The 20,128-nt window shown below is 48.2% G+C and overlaps 1 pseudogene; it reads left to right on the forward strand.

The window, feature by feature from the left end:
- Nucleotides 1-18,599, forward strand: part of LOC108395031 (glyceraldehyde-3-phosphate dehydrogenase-like) — a 155,373-nt pseudogene extending 136,774 nt beyond the window's left edge.
- The last annotated feature ends 1,529 nt before the right edge of the window (nt 18,600-20,128 follow it).

Here is a 20,128-nt window from a genome sequence, read left to right on the forward strand (position 1 = left end):
TGGACCTCAAGTTTCCTTATCTGCAAAATGATAGTCATACTACCTTTATTTTAGCAAAGATTAAATAAGATCATGCATGTAAAACAGCTGAATACCTGGCACACACAAAATATTAAACAAATGGTAGCTATTATTGTTATGCAAGTAGGGTGACATTTTTTTCATGTTGTTGTGATGGTGCAATTCCTTCCTATATACAGAGTCCAAGAAAGTCTCTGCCTGAGTCTAGGGCAGGAAGGAGAGAGTTAGGAGATTCTCTCAAGAGGGCTGGGGCAGCCCATGACCTGCTATTTTGGCTGGACACTGAGCAGATGTCACTGTATCTTGTATTTTAGGTTACAGTAGCACATGGGCTCATCTGGAGGACACTGGCTAGGAGCTGGGGACAGTGGGAGGACTGGGAATATTGTCCTGTGAGGCAGGGCTGAGGCAGCTCAGCCTGGAGGAGATCCATGCAGGGGACTCGTTGCCTTTAGACCTCTGAAAGGCTGTCGGGACAGAGAGAATAGGTACTTTATTCTAACCCCGGAGAGTGGGGAGTGAATCACAGAACGCACTCTGCCCTGTTGTGGATTCTGATGCTTACCGCCACCCAAAGCTTGATGAGCAGGGCTCTGCCCTCTGCTCGCTTCTCACTTCAAACCAGTGGCTCTCAGCTCTGGCTGAACACTAGAATCACATGTCAGCTTTCTAAAAATCTTACTTCCTGAATCCCATCCACGATCACACCGATGATTCAGTAGCCACTCAGAGGGCAAGCACAAAATCTCCATACATTACTCTCAAATCTCTTTTCCTTGAGCTACTGGAGTAGGTTAACTTTCTTAAAACTGAATGACCCACAAATTGGAGGTGCCTGGACCTCCTTGGTCCTGATGTAGGGTTTTAGCTCCTTCCAGGGGCTGACTCATGCCAGCCAAGTGTTGGCACACATAGGCCTTGGCTCTGACCCTAAATCCTTTGTGGCCCTGGCCAGGCACAGCTGGTGTGGAAGAAGCCCCTTATCATCTGTGTGCGTGCTATTGCTTGGTGGCTCAGTTTCTCAGAACACGGGATATTGATACCCCTCCTCCCCAACCACAGAGGCACCAAGATGCTCGTGGGGTGCCCTGCTGCCTCTGGCTGCCCCGTGGGCCGGGTGATAGGGGCTGGGGGAAGCAGACAGATTTCAGAGACTCTAGACTCTCACGATGGCAATTCTGGGACCCAGGAGTTTTCAAGAGGCCCTGACAGTTGTTGTGGGGGCTAGAGGGGCAGGTAGAGGGAGAGGGAAATACATTTTTAAAGATAACCTGGAGGCAAATATAATATTTATACTTATTTATCCTCAGAGCTCACTCACAAGGCCTCAGACATGTCTAATGAGCAGGAATTGCAACAGGCCATGAATCCTACCTGTTTGCCTTTGCAGAGTCTCTGGGAAGTCACAGAGACCCAGATTTTTCAACTGGTGTGGCTGCTGCAGGCAAAATGGCTATAAGGAACACCAGGACATGCAGGGAGAGCCCAATTCTCAGAGGTATTGCCACAAAACCACAGACCCAGGAAAATGAGGTGCTCTCCTCCACCCCCTCCTTAGCAGAACACAGAGCATCCATCCACCCAGATGGAGCCCACGTGACACAGATATGCACACATATGCGTGCACACATGTACAGGTAGTGAGGCACACAGAGACACCCACATGCCCTCATGGTCTCCTCGCAGATCTGCAGGCACATCCCTGCAGGCGCAAATTCATACACACTCCCCAAAGCAGATCTAAAATTGGTACATGTGGACAGGATGCTCCCTGGTTAAGGTCCTGTTGAGGATGAGGGCTCTTACCTGTTCTGCTCACCCTGGAGAGCAATGATCATAAACAATTTCTGAAGGGGCTTGCTATGTATAAAGTCAGTGACAGGATTAACTGAGACCAGCACAATCTGCTCTGGAACAAGAGCAACATATAGGTTCCTGCATCGTTAACCCAGGCATCTATATGTAGTGTACATAGCATATTTATGTGAATACATGTCCAAGCACATGTGATGCATGCAAATAGAAAACTATACGGGGAAGTCCTTAGCTAATGGGAATATGTCTGTTCTGATCTCTGACTCCCAGGCTGGGTCAGGTCTGCTGTTATGAGCTCTCACAGTCACTGGTGTTCCTTTTCGTAACACTTACTAAGGTTGTTGTTCCAAGTCTGTTTGCGAGATTAGCTTTTCCAGTCTATGTTACACTGGCTGTGAGCTCTGGGAGAGAAGGGTCATATCTCTTTGCTCACCATTTACATCTGAGTGCCCTGCACATGGCAGGTGCTTAGCAAATAGATGGTTGAATGAAGGCATGGTCTTTTTCTTCTGTGTGTCTCCTCTCTGTGCTGCTTGACAGACAAGTCCCACATCTTGGCACTGGGAGGGTCACTTTTAATGCTAACAGCAGAGAATTCCCAGGTTTGTCCAGAAAGTTCGAGTTTCAAATAGAGTACTGACATCAATTGTATTTATAATGTGATTTTCCTCCTTGGTGTGGCTGGTGGCCTGTTTAACTGGGGAAATGGCATCTCTCTGTTTACCTGGGGATCTAGTCTATGTGTAAACTCCCTTTTTATGGCTGGACTGTAGCTGGCCTGACTGGGCTGTGGGGGTAGGTGATATGGTCTGGAGATTTGTAACCAGTATAGGTTTTCATAGAACAATGTCATTTACAGATATTATCTGGCATGAAAAATATCCTTATGGAAAGAACTGTGCATTGTTAAAGCCATGGTCTGAAGTTTTCATACACAACCACTGTGCCAGGTCAGGCCTGGCCAGTTTTTGCTAGAAGTCAAGAGGGGAGGGTGGCAGGACCAGTCTCCTGAACTGATTTCGACTAGAAGAGCAGTAAGTTCTAACCCGCTTATTATGCAATTTCTATCAAAATACTTACTCCGGCTTCTAGGTGGCTGGATGCCTGTCCCCTTACTACCAAAGGAAAAGAAAGAACCATAGTTTCCTAGATGCCACTGACATGATTGTATTTCAACAAACTGGGAATGTCTTTGGTAAACAGCTGGTTTTGCTGGCTAATTACTGTTTAAAAAAGGGTTTCCGATCTCGCAGCTCTAAAATCCACATGGCCTTTTTTTGGCAGAACCCCTCCGGTTCATAACTGACTTACAAACCCATGTATCAGGACACCTCATTTCTTCACATAGCAAGATGAATAGGTATCACCAGTGTCATGGGTGAATAGGGAACATGCAGGGACACTTGACTCAGGAGCTCATGTAGTATCCCTCAATCTCTGCTTTCAGTTTGTAAGGGATGTGAAATAAAATAACAACAACAAGAACAAAAATGTAAAGCAAAGTTGGCTCCCCAAATGCCTCCATCAGCCTTGGGCCCCTTCTCCCTGGAAAACTCCTTTGGTTCTGTGCAACTGTAGTGGCTGCTAGCTATGGTGCGGGGCCCAGATCCTTCCTTGGGATAGAGGCACTCATTCCCCTAGATTATGGAGGGTTGGCTGCTCCCAGTGGAGTCCCTCTCTGGGAACTGCCTTTGGTGGCAGACACCTGCCTTGTTCCAAGTTATGCCTGCTTCCTGGGGGCAGCCCACATCCAATGACAAGCTGTGCAAGGGTACAAAGGCCATAGTTCAAGTCTTCTCTGAAGTCCCATTCCAGCCCCATGCGATTGGCTGAGGCCTTTATTGAGGCTGTCTGGCTCTGCAAGTTCTCCCTCTGCTCAGCTCTGCTTCCCTCACTCCCTGACAGGTGTTAGGTTTCTTATAGACTCCCTACATGCAAATCCTCACCTCAGAGTCTGTTTCCTGGGGAATCTGGCTTAACATCAGCCGCCTTGGCCCTTTTCAGCATTTCACTGCTCAGATTATTTTGGTGAATGTTTGAGACGATGTTTTATACTGATGAAGTTTGCCACAGCCTTGGCTGGTGCTGGGTAGCTGAGATTCAGGGGTTATATGTGGTCAGATATCAGCTAATCTCTGCCTGGAACTTGATGGGCTTTAAATCCAATGCATGACTTCCATTTACACCCAAAGCTCCAACAGCAGGCAGGGTGTGGTAAGCCTTGCCCATTGGCACGATGACTCCCATGCAGGTCTGTCTTGGCATCCGCCTGTGCTCAGAGAGTGGCCTGGCTGCACCTGGGGTAGTCAGACTGGGACCAGAGGATACCCAGCATTTGCTCCTTTTCCCTTCCTGTGGAGGGCATTGGGATGAAGAAATGAAGCTCAAGAATTCATGTAAAATACTGATTGTGCATTTAATACTGATTGTGCATCAGTGTGTGGGACTTGTGCATTCCTGAGCCTGTTTGTGTTCAGAGCTCCTCTGCAGTTTTTCCCTGCTCTGCATGCTGGGGAGCTGAGCCCTGCAGCCTGTGTTTCCCGGCTCCTGTGGACTGGGCCATTACCAGCCTTGGTGGGGACCTGGATGGTGGAGAATCCAGGATATCTGTCCCCTTCCTTTCCTGCCTCAGTGGATTCTCTGGCAGAGGTTGCGTGCTCTACGTGGCTCAAACTCCTCTACATTCTGTGGTTCCAGTTCTGCTGGGTGACCCTGGCCCTTGGGCTGCAGGGACACCACCACCTCCTCCTTTTTTCTCTCTAATCTAGGGGTGACAGTGGCTTCCTGCTAACCTCTGGTCACCTCACTGCCACCTGGTTGAGTTTCATCTTCTCTATCACCAATGTAACCAATTCCCTGCATTAAATTCCTTCTGTTATAAATTCTTAAAGTTTATATTTTCCCGGTGAGACTCTGACTCATAGAATCATTTTTTGTTACAGTTGAGTTGGGTTCTCATTTACAAAGGGAGGGATCTGTTGAGAAGAACTGGCCTCATGACTGAGTAATTCCTCAGAACTGCCAACATGCCAGATCATCCCTCTTTTCCTGCCCCCCACCCTCCATTCAGGATCCCATCTTGGAAGGACTCTTTTCTCCATGTCTGCCTTTTCCAGGGATTTGGGGTAACTTCATGTGTGCAGCTTAATGAATTTTGGTTTGGCCCAGGTACTGGGGGGAAGAACTTGAGGGAGGTCCTCCAAAGGAGGATTTTTCCCATAGGCTAGAAGGATGGCTGCCTAGCAGAATTTCCTAAAAGTGTCCTAACACCTTATGGCTGGAGCTTTAGTAAGTGTAAAGAAAGGGGTTTGGAGAGCAAATAGTTTAGGGAAGCATTGGGTTAAACAGGATTAGGAGGCTATTTTAGGACTTTTCAGAGGCTTCAAGGTGCTGAGGTCCTCAGTGGCTCTCCAAGAGGGGAATGTAGTCTGTGGCATTTCCTAAGCTCATTTAACCTCACGGAAACACATCAAATCAGACCCACTCTGGGAAACCTTCTATATGACCCACGCTTGAATCTTTGATGGCACGTTTGCCCACGTTGAAGCTAGTGCTGTTTTCAGAGGGAAAATATTGTCCTCTGTGTGGACAGAAGTGACCGTCCATTTGGGTTGTAAGTCATGGTTCATCGTGCTGCATGGTCTGGGCACTGTTTCTTATTTCCTTAGTAAATCCTTTGTATTTATTTGTCCATACCCACAACAGGAGAAATATGACCCACATCCTCAGACCACAATCACAGAGATAAGCAGGACTTCGGGCAGGACTGAGTGGGGTGATGCACAGGTAGCACTCAATACAGTGCTTGGCCCTTGGGTTGGGCTCAGTGAATACTAAGCTGCTGTGAAATCTTAGATACACTAGTCTAGTCTCTTTATGTGTCTTTACTCAGGTTGATGAGAGTGTTAGAACCTTCCCCCAGACTCAGTGGGTCCCATAGTTCCCTCTCATGGATTCTGAGATCTGGGCAGTGCCTCAGGGATCCAGGCTGCCAGGGAACCTCCAGCAGCTTCCTGGATGGGGTAAAGCCCAAGACAAACCCTGCCCACCTCAGACCTTATCTAGATCCCACCTCCCCTCTCTCTGGGAGTCCAGTCCTGTCTTCTGGAGGTCCCCTTCCTTAGCAACCCCAAGTTGTTGGTTCTGTCCAACCTGGCCCAGCCCATGCAGCCTGGAAACCCCTGTGAACTCTGAACAGCCCCCCAAATCCTACCTACCTCCCCTGGCCTAGACAGGTATTACCCTATCACCCAGCAGAAATAAGGAGGTGGGAGACGTTGTTATAGGAGCATTTGGAAATGGGAACTAATAGCAGCTCTCGCACCAGGGACCCAAAAGCTCATACTGATGAAAACAAAAGCATGTTTGTCCCAAGGGGCTGGTGACCATGGTCACCTCCTGGCCAGGAAGCAGTGAGCTTCACAGACTGCTTCTTGCTCCAGCCTCCCTAGGGACAGGGCCTTACTTGATGCCTGGGGAGGTGACCTTTTTGAGAGGCGTGTGGTGGGGGATGTAGGGCCACAGCTGGGCCCCCAACCCCTTGCCCTCCTGCCCTCTCCAGCTTGAGCCAGAGCCGGAAGGACTGTTTCCGACAGTGACTCAGCCCTTGTCCCCCAGTGGCCTGGCCACATAGGGCCCGGCAGGGCCTCTGCAGCTGGCCCTGGATCCTCTGTCTGACTTTCTTCTCCCCGCCTCCAACATTTTATTTTGGAAGTTTTCAAACTTACAGCCAAGTTGAAAGAATAGCCCAATTATTACCCACAAACCCTCCACCTTGATTCATCATTTGTTCCCATTTTGCCATGTTTGCTGCATCTCTCTTTTTGCTATAGTGTTCAGACATAAGGTGCAGACATCAGACACCTCACCACTAAATACTGCTTATGCTTCTCCTAAGAAGAAGGATATTGTTCTTCATAACCACAATGCCATTATTACAATTAGAAAATTAACAGAAAACTCTAAACATTAGTCAATTCCTTGTTCATATTCATATTTCCCAGTTGTGCCTTGTATAGCTTTTTATTTAAAAAAAGCTGTAATGCTTTTTATAGCTGTTTAAAGAAAAGTTTTGGACTAGAATCCAATCCAGGTTTATGTTTTGTATTTGGTCTTTTAAAATTGACAACAGTCCTCTTAGTTTTTTTCTTTTTCTGCTTAACAGATTAACTTTCTGAAGAATGGAGGTGAGTTTTCTTGTAGAATATTCTACAGAATTTATTTGATTATTTCCTTCCAGTGTTATTTAACTTGTTCCTCTGACCCCTGTTTATCCTGTAAACTGGAAGTTAATCCTAGGCACTTAATGAGATTCAAATTAAGCATTGCTTACAAGAATATGTTCCATGCAGACTTCATATTGCAACACATCAGAGATACATCCTAGTTTCTTTGAACTTTCTTGAAGCTCACTTTGAAAGAATGATGTAAGGTTGAATGGTTGCATGTTATATGCTAAGTACTTTACAGAGCTATTTTATCTAGACTCACAAAACAATTTTGAGGAAGGAGATTGGCATCCTTACTGTATTGATGAAGAACAGAGGCTCAGAAGTGGTAGGAGTGCGGGAGAGAAATGAACATTTACTGAGTAGCTACTGGCGGCCAGGCCCTGGGAGCTAGGTGCTTTCCATTCATGCCAGGATGTCTACTTCATGTGGAGTTCTGGTAAGTTAAGTGGTTTACCTATGGTCAAAAAGTCAATTAGATGGCAGTTAACTTCACACTCAGAACTTCATATTCCCAGAAAGTCCTGAGTTTTCTCTGCCCAATCAAGCTGCCCCATTGCTCTGGATCCCCCATCTTCAGGATTCTGCTTATGCAGTGGATGAATGAGTCAGCTGTCCCAGTTTGATGGTGCTGGGTGAGCATGGTGAACTCATGTCCCTAGAAGGCCCTGAGTGGTGGCTCTGAGGGGCTGGACACCGGGAAGGGCCTTCAAAGAAGATGCTTTTGGTCAGTGCCATCTCTCTGAGTCTCCCTGTGACATCACTGGGATCAGGGTAGGTGTAGGTGGGTGAGTGGATGCATCTTCTGCCCGCCCAAGAACTCAAGCACAGATGGAACAAGGTGTAGCAGTGAGGCCAGAGGAGGCTTCTTACTCCTGGGAATCCAAAGCAGAAGGCATTTGGGGAAACTGAGGCCCAAAGAGGGACAGAGGCTTGTCTCAGGTCACAGCCAGTCAGAGGCACAGCTTGGAGTGAAGCCCAGGTGAGAGTCTGGACCCTTTGTCCAGTGCTGTTGGCAGTTTCCACCATTACCTCTGTTACTTAACGTAATTCCTTCCTGGAGGGGGTAAGGAACTGGAGCAGGAGAATGAGCAGAAGGGCAAGGGGACGAGATGACGGAGGTGGAGGCAGGCAGGGAGAAAACTGCAGAGAGAAAACCTGCAGGCAGAAGGATATGGACTCTCTGGGTGTGGGGCCTCCAAGGTAACCTCTGGTGTTGCATGTGTACCTGTAGGAACAGCCTCAAAGGCACGCTTCCCTGACATCATCATGTCTCTCTGGGGAACCCTGGGGCACCTCTCACCTGTCCACCCCAGTACCTCAATCAGATCTTCCTCTTCTCACTTGCGATCTCACATCAGCCTCAAGGGGTTCCAGCTTGCAGTTTTACCACTTCTAACCTATCCTCTACATTGTGGCCAGAGTTATCTTTTAAAAATAACTCTGGTCAGCTCATCCCTGTTTAGACCCTTATATCTGCCTGACAAATGGCCTCAAAACCTACTGGCTTAAGACACCCCCAATTTTATTTAGCCTATGATTTCGTTGGTCAGCTGGGTGGGTGTTCTGTTTTGGGCCAGCTCGGCTGATCCGGGCTCTATCGTATGTCAGCTGACAGGTTGGCTGATGACTGCACGGTCCAGGATGACCTCCCTAAAATGTTATTTGTTGGCAGCTGTCAGTAATTTGTGCTGGGCTCAGCTGGGATGCCTCATTTCTTCTCCATGTGCCTCTCAGGTTTGTTTCCAAGGTGGCCTCTGGGTTCTAAGAACAGCAAGAGGACAGCCCCAGTACGTGAGCATTTTGCAAAGCTCTGCCAGTGTTACCCCTGTTAACATCCCACTCACCAAAGCAAGTCACAGGGCCAAGCCCAGACGTAATGGGGAGACTAAGCTGGGGAAACAGACCTCACCTCTTTATGGGAAGGGGCAGTTTGTCACCATATTTGCTGTCTGCCATAACCTTCCATGATTCCCCAGTGTCCTCAGGATAAAACCCAAACCTGTTAGCTTGCACTCTCGATACCCTCCATGAACTTTCCCCAAATTGCCTCCCCATTCAGTACCCCAGAATCTCATTATTTCCACAGCACCTTCCCTCCTCCCAGTCTTTGCATGTGCTGTTCCTTCTCTCTGGGATGCTGTTTCCACTACCCAACCCCCAGCCATTCTTTAAGGTCCAGCTCCAATGCTACCTTGTTCTAGAAGCCTTTTCCATTTCATCTCCATCCAAATTCATCCTCACTTCCAGATCTCAGAGCCTTTTGCCTGCATCTTTGCTGCCACACGCTTTTCCCATTACCTGGGAGTGCACGCTCTGCCAGTGGCTGTGGAGGTCATCCAGGTGTGACTCTCAGCTCCTTCACTAACTGCGTGACCTTGTCCATGCCGCTTCAACTTTCTAAGCTTTGGTTTTCCCCTGTACAGAAAAGGGGGATATTAACGATCCTGACACTATCAGGCTGTTTTCTGAATTCAGGGATGCTTGCTGCTGTGGAGTGCTTGGCAGGGTGAACGTGAATTCCCCCAGGCTGCAAGCACTTTGTGAGCGGAGACTCTGCTGGTTAACTCTCCCCTCTAGGCCCAGCACATGGTTTGTGTGAGTTGGCACCCTTAAGTAACATTGGCCTCTGCAGGTACAGCAGATGTGGGGCTTGCTTGTCTTTTGGCTTTTCTGTGGCACCCCTTAGTGTGGGACAAGGCTTAGCTGGGTGCACAGCCAGCAATGAAGTGGATGCTAATAATACCATTATATGCAGAATAATTAACTGTCATTTAAATATTCATATGTTGTTGGGGGCAAGGCCTTTTACCAGCATCAGGGGATGTGTCCACCGAGGAAGAAGATGGATGTCAGCGAGGCTGACTTTGCCTGTGAAGGGCGACCCAGGGTCCAGAGAGAGTTGTTGGAGTGGCCACCAGACAGTCGGCTAATATATAATTGCAATATCCCTGTGTGATAAACTGCAATTTCATAAATGCTTGATGCATATGAGCAAGCCTAAAACAATATTGAAAGCATTAATTTCATTTGACTAATGCTTATCTATATTTTATTCTGTTCCATCTTTAAAGAAGTCCCTCTTTCTTTCCTGCTAAGGGAGGTGGGGCCAGAGAACCACAGATGGGCTAGAGTACAGGGAGTCAGAACTGCTTACCTGTTCTGTGCCCTGAGCCATGGGCATGGGCTTGGGGCATGTGTGGTAGGCTATTCCTGCCCCCTGCCTTGGGTAGTTCTGATCCTGGCTCTTTGGAAGAACTCAGTCTCTCTGTGGGGGTCAGGGGAGAGTGGCATGGGCATCTAGGTCCTGGCCAGGGGGGCTGAAGCTGCTGTGGATTCCCCACTTGTTTCCATTAGGGATGAACCTAGAGGGCTCCCTGCAGGGAGAGGCTGAGAAGGGACAGACTGTTACAGAGCAGTTACCCCATGGTGGGGAATGGAGGAGGAAAGGGAGAGGGGGAGAAAGGGGGTGGAGGGAGCAGGATGAGCCTGGAGGGGGATGAGAGGAGAAGGCAGAGGAGAGGCAAGAGGTCGGGGAGGAACCTGAAAGGCCCAGGAGCACAGGGAGCTGGTTCCCTGGAGGGACAGAGGCCGCCTGACCTGGTGAGTAAGAGCAAGGGCTCTGGAATTCGACAGTTCTGGGTGTGAATTCTGGCTGTGCCCAGAACTAGTTTGTGACCTTGAGCAAGGCACTCACTTTCTCCAAACCTCAGTTTCCCATTTTACAAATGGGAAAAATCATAGTACTTAATTGATTCATTAGTTGCCTATTTCTGCACAAGTTCTGACACATTACCACAGACTTGGTGGCTTTAAACAACACGTATTTCTCATAGCTTCCGTGGGTCCAGGATTCAGGCACAGCTTTGTTGCATCCTGCTCTGAGGGTCTCCCAAAGCTGCAGCCAAAGTGACAGTGGGATGTGCTCTCATCTGGAGGTCTGACTGGGGAAGCATCTCTGTCCAGGCTCACTCAGATTGTTGGCAGAATTCATTTTCTCGCTGTTGCAGGCCTGAAGGCCCTGGTTTCTTGCTGGCTATCTGCTGGAGGTGGCCCTTGGCCACTACATGCCACTTGCAGTTCCTTGCCGCCTGGGCTTCTCCAACATCAGTCTTGCAAGGAGAGCCTCTGCATCCAGCATGCTAAGATGGAGTCTTATATAATGTAATGTAATCATGGAAGTGACATCGTGCCATCTTTGCCACATTCTATTGGTTAGAAGCAAGTCACAGGTCCTGCCATACTCATTAAGAGGGGACTGCATGAGGGCGTGACATCAGGAGGTGGGGATCACCTTCAGGTCTGTCCACTGTACCTGACAGTGACAGCCTGACTACTCAGTGCCAGGCACTGTTCTGAGTCTTTCTGATGAACTATCCCATTTAATCTTCAGAAAACCCCATGATGTGCTGTAATAATCACCACTGTGCTGATGAAGAAACGGCAGCACAAGCGTCAACTAACATCTATATAGGTAGTAACTGTTCTGCACTTGAACCACTGACTCTGGTTCCATGCCCCCAGCTCTTACCCACTGTGAGAACCAGTCTCACAGGACTTCTTGGGAAGAAAACCTACATAAGATGCTGAGTACAGGTCCTGGTACCAGGCCTATGACCCATTATCCCCAAATAGCTTGTTTTTGGCTTATCATCCTTTGGCAACCTAAGCTTGCACCCTGCATGCATGCAGAGGCCATGTCCACAGATGCTTCACATCCCAGGGTAAGCAGACCCAACCCCAGAGCTCACTGGGGAGACAGAGGAATATCATGGTGTGTGTGTTTCCTTCACCTCAAACACTCCAAGCCCAAATCTACTGGTCTCTCTGACCTCAGCTTAAAAGTGACTTGTTTCCTATTGCTGCTGTAGCAAATACCCTAGATTTAGTGGCTTAAAGTAACAGAAATTTAATATCTCAGAGTCCTGGGAGTCAGAGGTCCTAGATGGGTCTCACTGGGATAAAATCAAGGTATCAGCAGGCCTGCTTCCTTCTAGAGGATCCAGGGGAGAATCCGGGGCTTTTGTTGTACCTTCCCTTGTTTCTAGAGGCCACTTGAATTGCTTGGCTGCAGGCCCCATCCTCCATCCTCAAAGTGAGCCATGGCCAGTTGAGGCTTTCTCACACCGCATCACTCTGACATAGACTCTTGGGCCTTTGATTCCACTTCTAAGGACTCTTGTGGTCATACTGGACCCACCCAGATAATCCAGGACAATCTGCCTGCTTTAAAGTCAGTTGGATAGCAACCTTAATTCTATCTGCAGCCTTAATTCCCATTTGTCATGTAACATAACACATTCACTGCTTCAGATCTTAGGATGTTGTTATGGACTGAATGTTTAAGTCCCTCCTGAATTCATCTTTTGAGATCCTCCCTGCAATGTGATGGTATTAGGTGGTTGGGCCTTTGGGAGGTAATCAGGATTAGATGAGATCGTGGGGGTGAAGTCATCATGAATGGGATTAGTGCCCTTATAAGAAGCCCCAGAGAGCTCACTCCATCTTGAGCATCTTGACATTGGATTTCCTAGCCTCTAGAGCTGAGAAATAAATTTGTGTTGTCTTGGCATTCAGTCTATGACATTGTGTTGTAGCAGCCCAAGCAGACTAAGACAGATCTGGATATCTTTGGGGGCCATTCTGCCCACTCCACTGCCAAAGAAGGTCCAGGTTGGGTGCTGTGGAATCCTTTACTTCTCCATCACCTCCCTAAGCCCTCTTCCAGGAGGCTCAGGCTCACATGCCCTTAGGGGCCAGGAGCTAATGTAAATGAATTCTCTGACTGTAAGATGAGTGTGGCACTGTGGCAAAGGAAAACCTATTTCAGATTCAAACATTTCAAAACACCATGCTTGCCAGAGAAAACCTTTCATGGTCACATTTGGCTTGCAGATCTGTGACCAGATCTGGGCTGCAGGGAGGCGGGCACCTCAGTGAGAAGCAGGAGCTTGACCCTGGGCAGCCGGGTCAGGAATAGCTCTCCTCCCCCTGGGCTCAGGCAGCCTCTGCTGGGCCATATGACAGCACCACTTGGCCTCTCTTAGCCAGGTGCCTGTGCTGGGGACAACCTGCACCGCCGTCTATGGTCCCCACAGTCCTGCCCTGGGAGCCACACACTGCAAAACTCATAGCACAAATGTGGACTAGATATTTGTTGGCAGAATAATTGAGCAACACCTAGTGTCTTCTCACTCACTCTCTAACTTGTTTGGGGGTACATGACCTCCTTCCAACGAGCTCAGCTTCTCTTGACAGGTGCCAGCCTTGGACAGAGGCACACTGCACACGTGGATGTGTGTGCGTGTGTGCACATAGATAATGGGCTTCAGTGGCTTGGAACCCAGGGTCTTTGCACCTTTGCGGGAAATCACCATGGCCCGTAACTATAAGGCTGGGGCCAGGGGCTGGCACATGGTGGTGGGGGTTCCAGCCTGTCCTTCCACTGCCCCAGCGGCTTTCTTCCTACTCACTTTCCCCATCACATTCGAGATTCCCTGGAGGTCGGGCCTGGTGTAATTACAGGGTATCTGCTGCCTTCCTATAAATCTAATAGACTTTTTGGCCTTGTCAGATTAAAACTTACCTATCAACCCGCCACAGTCCTCTAGATCTCCCTAAATCTGTACTTGGGAGAGAATTTATTGCCAGGAATTGCATTTTGCAAAATGATTAAAGTTGCCAAACAGCCATAAAAAGTTGCAGAAGGAGATATGGTTTTTTTGAAAGTCTGCTTAATTTATAAGGGGTGGAAGGTTTATTGTCATTTAGAGTCCACAGCGAGGCAGCGATGGAGCGTTCGGCGGCAGCTGTGCACAGCTGCTCTCGCTTTATGCCTTTTACATGTTTTTAAATTGCCCTGCTTGAATCTGGCCTTCCGCAGCAGCAGCAACACCCTGGCGGCCCAGTTTGCAGGAGGAGGTTGCCCTCTGATGCTCGGCCCCAGTCATCTCCTGCTCCTCCTACCCCTTCCAGGCTCACCTTCTAGAAACATAGCTGATCTGGCTCCATGCTGACTGCTTCATCCCATCCCACAGTCCTCTGCTGGTACCCCTGAAACATTAACAAATACACGTGTAAAGGCTTTTAAGTTTATAGGTGATTTCACACAGTATCTTAGTACTTACTTATCACCCCAGATTAAATGATTAAATGAGATAAAACATGTGAAGCTCTAAAGACAGGGCTGCTACACAGTGAGCTAATAAATAGCATTAGGACTCCCATTTACCTACCACTTACGAGGTGCCAGGACCTCTGCTCTGAGCTTCCCATGCATTAATCCATATAATCTTGGCTGCTGCTCCGTGATGTAGCTGTGAGTTGTGTCTGTTGTCTGTTTTAGGAAGCTCAAAGAACTTCAACCAAGGTCATGCAATAAATGCTCAATGAATATTAGCTGTTATTCATAATACTATTAGAGTAGGAGCTTTATCTGTTTTGCTCCCAGCTTGGCACATAGTAGGAGCTCGATAAATCTGCTGACTTGAAGCATGCATGAGCTATGCTGTTGTCATTGCCAGTCTGATGCCCCCCAGGAGCACAGGGATCAGACTTTGTTCACTTACGTCAAACCCTAGTACTGAGCCAGTGCTGGGCACATAATGGGTGCTCATTACATATAGGAAAAATGATTGAATAAATTTAATCCTTACAACAACCTCATGAGGAAGGTATTAGGAATTTTATCTTGCAGAGGAGGAATTAGAAGCTGAGAGGAAGTTTGATACCTACTCAGATCAGACCAATAGCAGCAGAATCAGGATTTTAAATCCAAGTCCAGTTTCCTCCCTCCCTCTCTCTCTCCCTCCTTCCCTCCCTCCCTTCCTTCCTTCCCTCCTTTCTTCCCTTTTTCTCTCTCTCTCTTCCTTCCTTTTCTTTTCCTCTGTCCCTCTGTCCCTCTGTCCCTCTTTCTCTCTCTGTCCCTTCCTCCCTCCTTCCCTTCCTTCCTTCCTTTATTTACCATGGCCCAGCTGCCCACCTATTAGGCATTTGTGGGGTAGATTTAGATATTTTTTCTTCTTCATCATTATTATATCTAATATTAAATATTATTCACCAGCTCAGATACCACGCCAAATAATCCTCCCAATGTACTTGCATGATATATATAACTTCTCCCATTTTATAGATGTGAAAACTGAGGCTCAAAGTGGATGAACAGCAATTGGCTGAACTGAAACTTCAACCTGGATATGTGTGGCTCTGGAGATGGCCAATGGTAATTCAGGATGATAATTGTTCTAATGAGGGAAGATCTCCAAATCCAGTCTGGCAGGGAGCAGAGGAATGTCAGGAAGGCTTCCTAGAAAAGGTGGTTTCTAAGCTGACACTTAGAGGATGAGTAGGGATTTGTCAGATAAACAATGGGGAATCATGCTTCAGGTAGAGGGAACAGCATGGGGGTAAGAAAGGGCAAGACTATTTGAAGGATGCAAATGTTTCAGTCTGGCTAGAGGCAGCCCTGAATTCTCTGTGTCCCCAACAGAGTTCAGTCCTAACTCTACCTCTGTGGGTTGCAGAGATGTTCAAGGCTGGGGAGGAACTAGAAGGCTGTGTGCCAGATACCCTTCTGGGTTCCCATCAGCTTCACCCACATTCCTTCTCTCTTAGGGTCAGGACCACTCAACCTGTTTGATCATCAGAGAAGTGGAAAGCTGCCTGCTGGCCTGTGATGGGTGAATCAGGTCCCACCTGGACTTGATCTAGTGCTCTCAAACTTGCCTCTATCCTTCCATCCATCTTTTAGGACTGTCTCCCTTCCTCCCCACAGCTTGGGCATAGGGGTAAAGGAGCCTCCTTTTCCATTTTACTTGTCTCTCAAATGTTGCAGGATTTGGAGCCCAAAGACTTCCCTAGGCTCTTTACTCATTCATTTGACAAATTCTTCTTGAGTACCTAGTGTGTTGCAGGTACTGTTCTGGGTGACTGGGAACACAGCAGTGAGCACAGAAGACAGTGCCATTGTCCTTATGGAGGTTACCTTGAATCCAAGGATAAACAAGATGATTTTAGAAAGTGACATGTGCCTTGATATTAGTAAAGCAAGTTGGCATGATAGGAAGTGATGGTGTGTGTGTGTGTGTTGCCTTGGTTAGCACATAGGGATTCTTGAACCAGTATTTGAATGAGAAGAAGCTGAATGAGAGAAGATCTGGAGGAAGAACATCCCACACCAAGGGAGCAAGAAGGGCGAATGCCCAAAGTTAGGAATGAACTGCACCAGGTCAAGGAGCGGAAATGAGGCTGGAGTTTGGAAAGTTGGGGGGCAGAGTGGCAGGTGACCAGGGGGTAGGTGGGCAGGGGTCAGGTCATGTAGAGGCTTGTGGGCCACAGTCAGATTTTATATGTTACTGTGAGCGCAGTGGGGAGCTCTTGGAGGGTTGTATCAAGGGAGAAACATGATCTGATCTGTGTTTGTAGAGGATCACTCTCTCATTCCTGTTGAAAACAGCAAGCAGATTATCAAGGCAGCCACGGCTTTCTGTTTCTGTTTGACAGACAGCCACATCTCGTGCAGCGCCAGCTGGGTCCTGAGGCACGATGGTGAAGGTTGGAGTAAACAGATTTGGCACCTTGTCACCAGGGCTGCTTTTAACTATGGCTAAGTATATATCTTCGCCATCAGTGACCCCTTCATTGACTCAACTACACGGTCTACGTGTTCCAGTGTGATTCTACCCATGACAAGTTCAGTGGCACAGTCAAGGCTGAGAACGGGAAGCTTGTCACCAATAGAAAGCCCATCTCCATCATTCAGGAACGAGACCCCAACATCAAAATGGGTGATGTTGGAGCTGAATACGTGGTGGAGTCCACTGGGGAAAGCCAGCGAACACTTGGAGGGCGGAGCCAAGAAGTGCTCATCTCTGACCCTTGTGCTGATACCCCTGTGTTTGTGATGGGTGTGAACCATGAGAAGTGTGACAACTCCCTCACGATCATCAGCAATGCCTCTTGCACCACCAACTGCTTAGTGACCCTGGCCGAGGTTATCGAGGACAGCTTTGGCATTGTGGAGAGACTTGTGACCATAGTCCATGGCATCACTGCCTTCCAGAAGAACAATGGATGGCTCCTCTGGAAAGCTGTGGCATGGTGGCCAAGGGGCCGCCTAGAGCATCATTCCTGCTTCCACTGGTGTCTGCCAAGGCCATGATCATGGTCATCCAGGAGCTGAATGGGAAGCTCACTGGCATCGCCTTCCATGTCCCAACCACCACCAATGTGTCTGTTGTAGATCTGACCTGCCACCTGGAAAAAGCTGCCAAATCCAATGACATCAAGAAATTTTGGTGAAGCAGGATTGGAAGGCCCCCTCAAAGGCATTCTGGGCTACAGTGAAGAACAGATTGTCTCCTGCGACTTTAACAGTGACACCCACTCTTCTACCTTTGATGTTGGGGCTGCCATTGCCCTCAGTGATCACTTTGTCCGGCTCATTTCCTGGCATAACAATGAGTTTGGCTACAGCAACAGTGTGGTAGACCTCATGGTCCATATGGCCACAAGCCCTCTAGACCAGCAGCCCCAGCAAAAGCACAGGAGGAAGAAAGAGACCCTCACCTGCCCCAACTCTTCCCCCATCACACTGAGAATCTCCTGACTTTGACACAGTTTCCATCCCAGACACCCTGAGAAAGGGAAGGGGCTTAGGAACCCCTACCTTGTCATGCACCACCAATAAAGTACACTGTACCCAGACCAAGAAAGAAAAAAAGACAGCCACAAATCCTAACTCATGATAACTCTTCTCTGGTGCTTCTAGGTCTTTAAGTGCCCTGCTAAGCACTTCCTAGAGCATTCTGACTCGGGGTCAGGACTCAGTTCCCAGTCCCCTCCCTGTGACTTCCTCCTCCCCACAGGTGGGTAAGGCCATGTTCTCAGTGCCATTTCCCAATTCCAGCTGTGACCAGACATCCTGATGCTTGTTTCCACATCCCTCTCCCCTCTGGCCAATGAGTTACTCAAGCACCATGCCAATGGCTGCCCTTAGCTCTGAGGTCCAGGGCCCTACACACAGCCAGGCCCAGGGCGGGTGCCTGACAAGTGCTTTCTGATTGACAAGAAGTCTTTGAGCCCCTAAGTCACTGACAAGATTGCTAGATGAGCAAGCACACTTTGCTGAAATAGATAGTAAGAGCAGAAATATGGCAACATACTATTTACCATAGCATTTAGATCAAATCTGTACTTGCTTGGAATTTTGACATCTGGAGGTTAAGTTTCTAAGTATTTACTAAAAGCGGCAATAGTCTGTGATAATCAAAATGCGAGTAGCTATCTCTCAAGGACTATTCCCTTGTTGTCTTGAGACTGTGAATGTTTGTTAAAGAAGAATACGTTTGTTAAAATACTTCTTGTAAATACTTGGGTTTGAAAGGATACATTTGTTAGACTACTTCCAGTAAATACTTGGTTTGGAAACCTGTGTTTGTCACTGAGTACTGCATTGGCTGCCTGATTTGGTTCTAATTAACCTACCAATATAGAAGAACTGTGCATTTTCTTATTAAGCTGATAATGTATTTAAAAGCTGTCACCCTTGTTTGGGATTTATGCAAATAAAACTGTAGAATTTTGAAACAATGCACTGTCTCATTCTCCACCAACAGTAAGCTGGGGGTGGGCAAGGAAGCAGGAGTTTGAAATATCATTTGCTGAAATATCCCCAGCACGGCTCCTGCTTGCCACAGAGCAGGTGCTGGACGCTTGTTGATGGGTGACGGGTGAATTGGCACTTCTAGGCTGGAACGCCCTCCACCAATCTCAACTGCCTTTCCTCCCTCCACGCAGAGAGTGTGGCCTGTGCTGAAGCCTGTAAAAGGCTCAGAAGCCGCCTGGTAACTGGGTCCTGGGATCTGCATACTTGATCGCTGCATGGTGCAGCTTGATTTGATTCTAATTAACCTATTGATATGGAAGTTAGGAGATGTGGGGAACAACTGGACAACTGCGATATGCAGTTGTCTCTAGACTATTGGGTGAAGACACTGAGTCCCTGGACAAGGACAAGTTATTTAGCTCAGGTTCCCACAGCCCCATCTGTGAACTGGGGATGATAATACACGTAAGGCAGCCCTCCACAGCCCAGGGGCCCTGTCTGACCCCTGACTGCCTTTGTTCTACTCTGGCCTCTGACATCTCAGCAGAGAAACAAGAAGGACTTGTCCCCACTCTGGTTAAATCCCATGACTGCTTTGCTAGGACATCCCAGAGCCCAGTGTGATGGGGGTGTCAAGGCCAGACCAGGCTGCGGTGCAGAAAGCCAACATGCATACCTGGCTTGAGCATAGCTGCTACCGACTGCTCCTTCCTTCACTTCTCCAGGTTGAAGGCATCCTGCGCGATTGATGCCAGACAGTGACCTGTCCCTCTCAAATGATGATGCTAAAATTTACTCTTCCTTCCCCCTTGTAATATTCATTCAGTCCACAGTCAGTAGGCCCCAGCCATGTGCAAGTACTCTGTTGGGCATGGGGATACAGCAGAAAAAGACAGACAAGTCCTCACCCTCATGAAGCCTGTGAGCTGGCAGGGGAACGGTGGGAGTTTTAGGGTGGAGACAGCCAGGCGCCTGGGGTTTGTGAGGTTGAGGGAGTCCGATTCTAAGACTCATCAGCTTTCGATGCCCACTCTTGACAGCCAGTGCCCATCTTCAAGTCTGACCCTGAGATGCCTACCTTTTAAGTCTCCAGCAGACTTAATGAAGATGATGTCCACACAGTGCATAGTGCCAGTAAGTTGGAGATTCCTTTCTTTCTCCAGACACAGATCTTCTTGTGCCCCCCTTCCTGGGTCTTCCTCCCTACCCCAATTTCCAGACAGAGCAAGACATGAGAAATGCTTTTGTGTTCAGGGCCTAAGATGAGCAACTTTTTTTTAAGGCTTAATTTTTTTTTTTTATTAGAGCAGTTTAAGGTTCACAACAAAATTGAGAGGGTGGTACGGAAATTGCCGGTATAGCCCCACCCCACACAAGCGTATCCCTCATCATCAACATCTCCCATTAGCAGTGTCTCCCACCAGAGTGGCACACTGGGTGCAGCTGGTGAACCTGCACG

Source organism: Manis javanica, chromosome 4, assembly GCF_040802235.1.
Source record: "Manis javanica isolate MJ-LG chromosome 4, MJ_LKY, whole genome shotgun sequence".
NCBI classification, from domain to species: domain Eukaryota; kingdom Metazoa; phylum Chordata; class Mammalia; order Pholidota; family Manidae; genus Manis; species Manis javanica.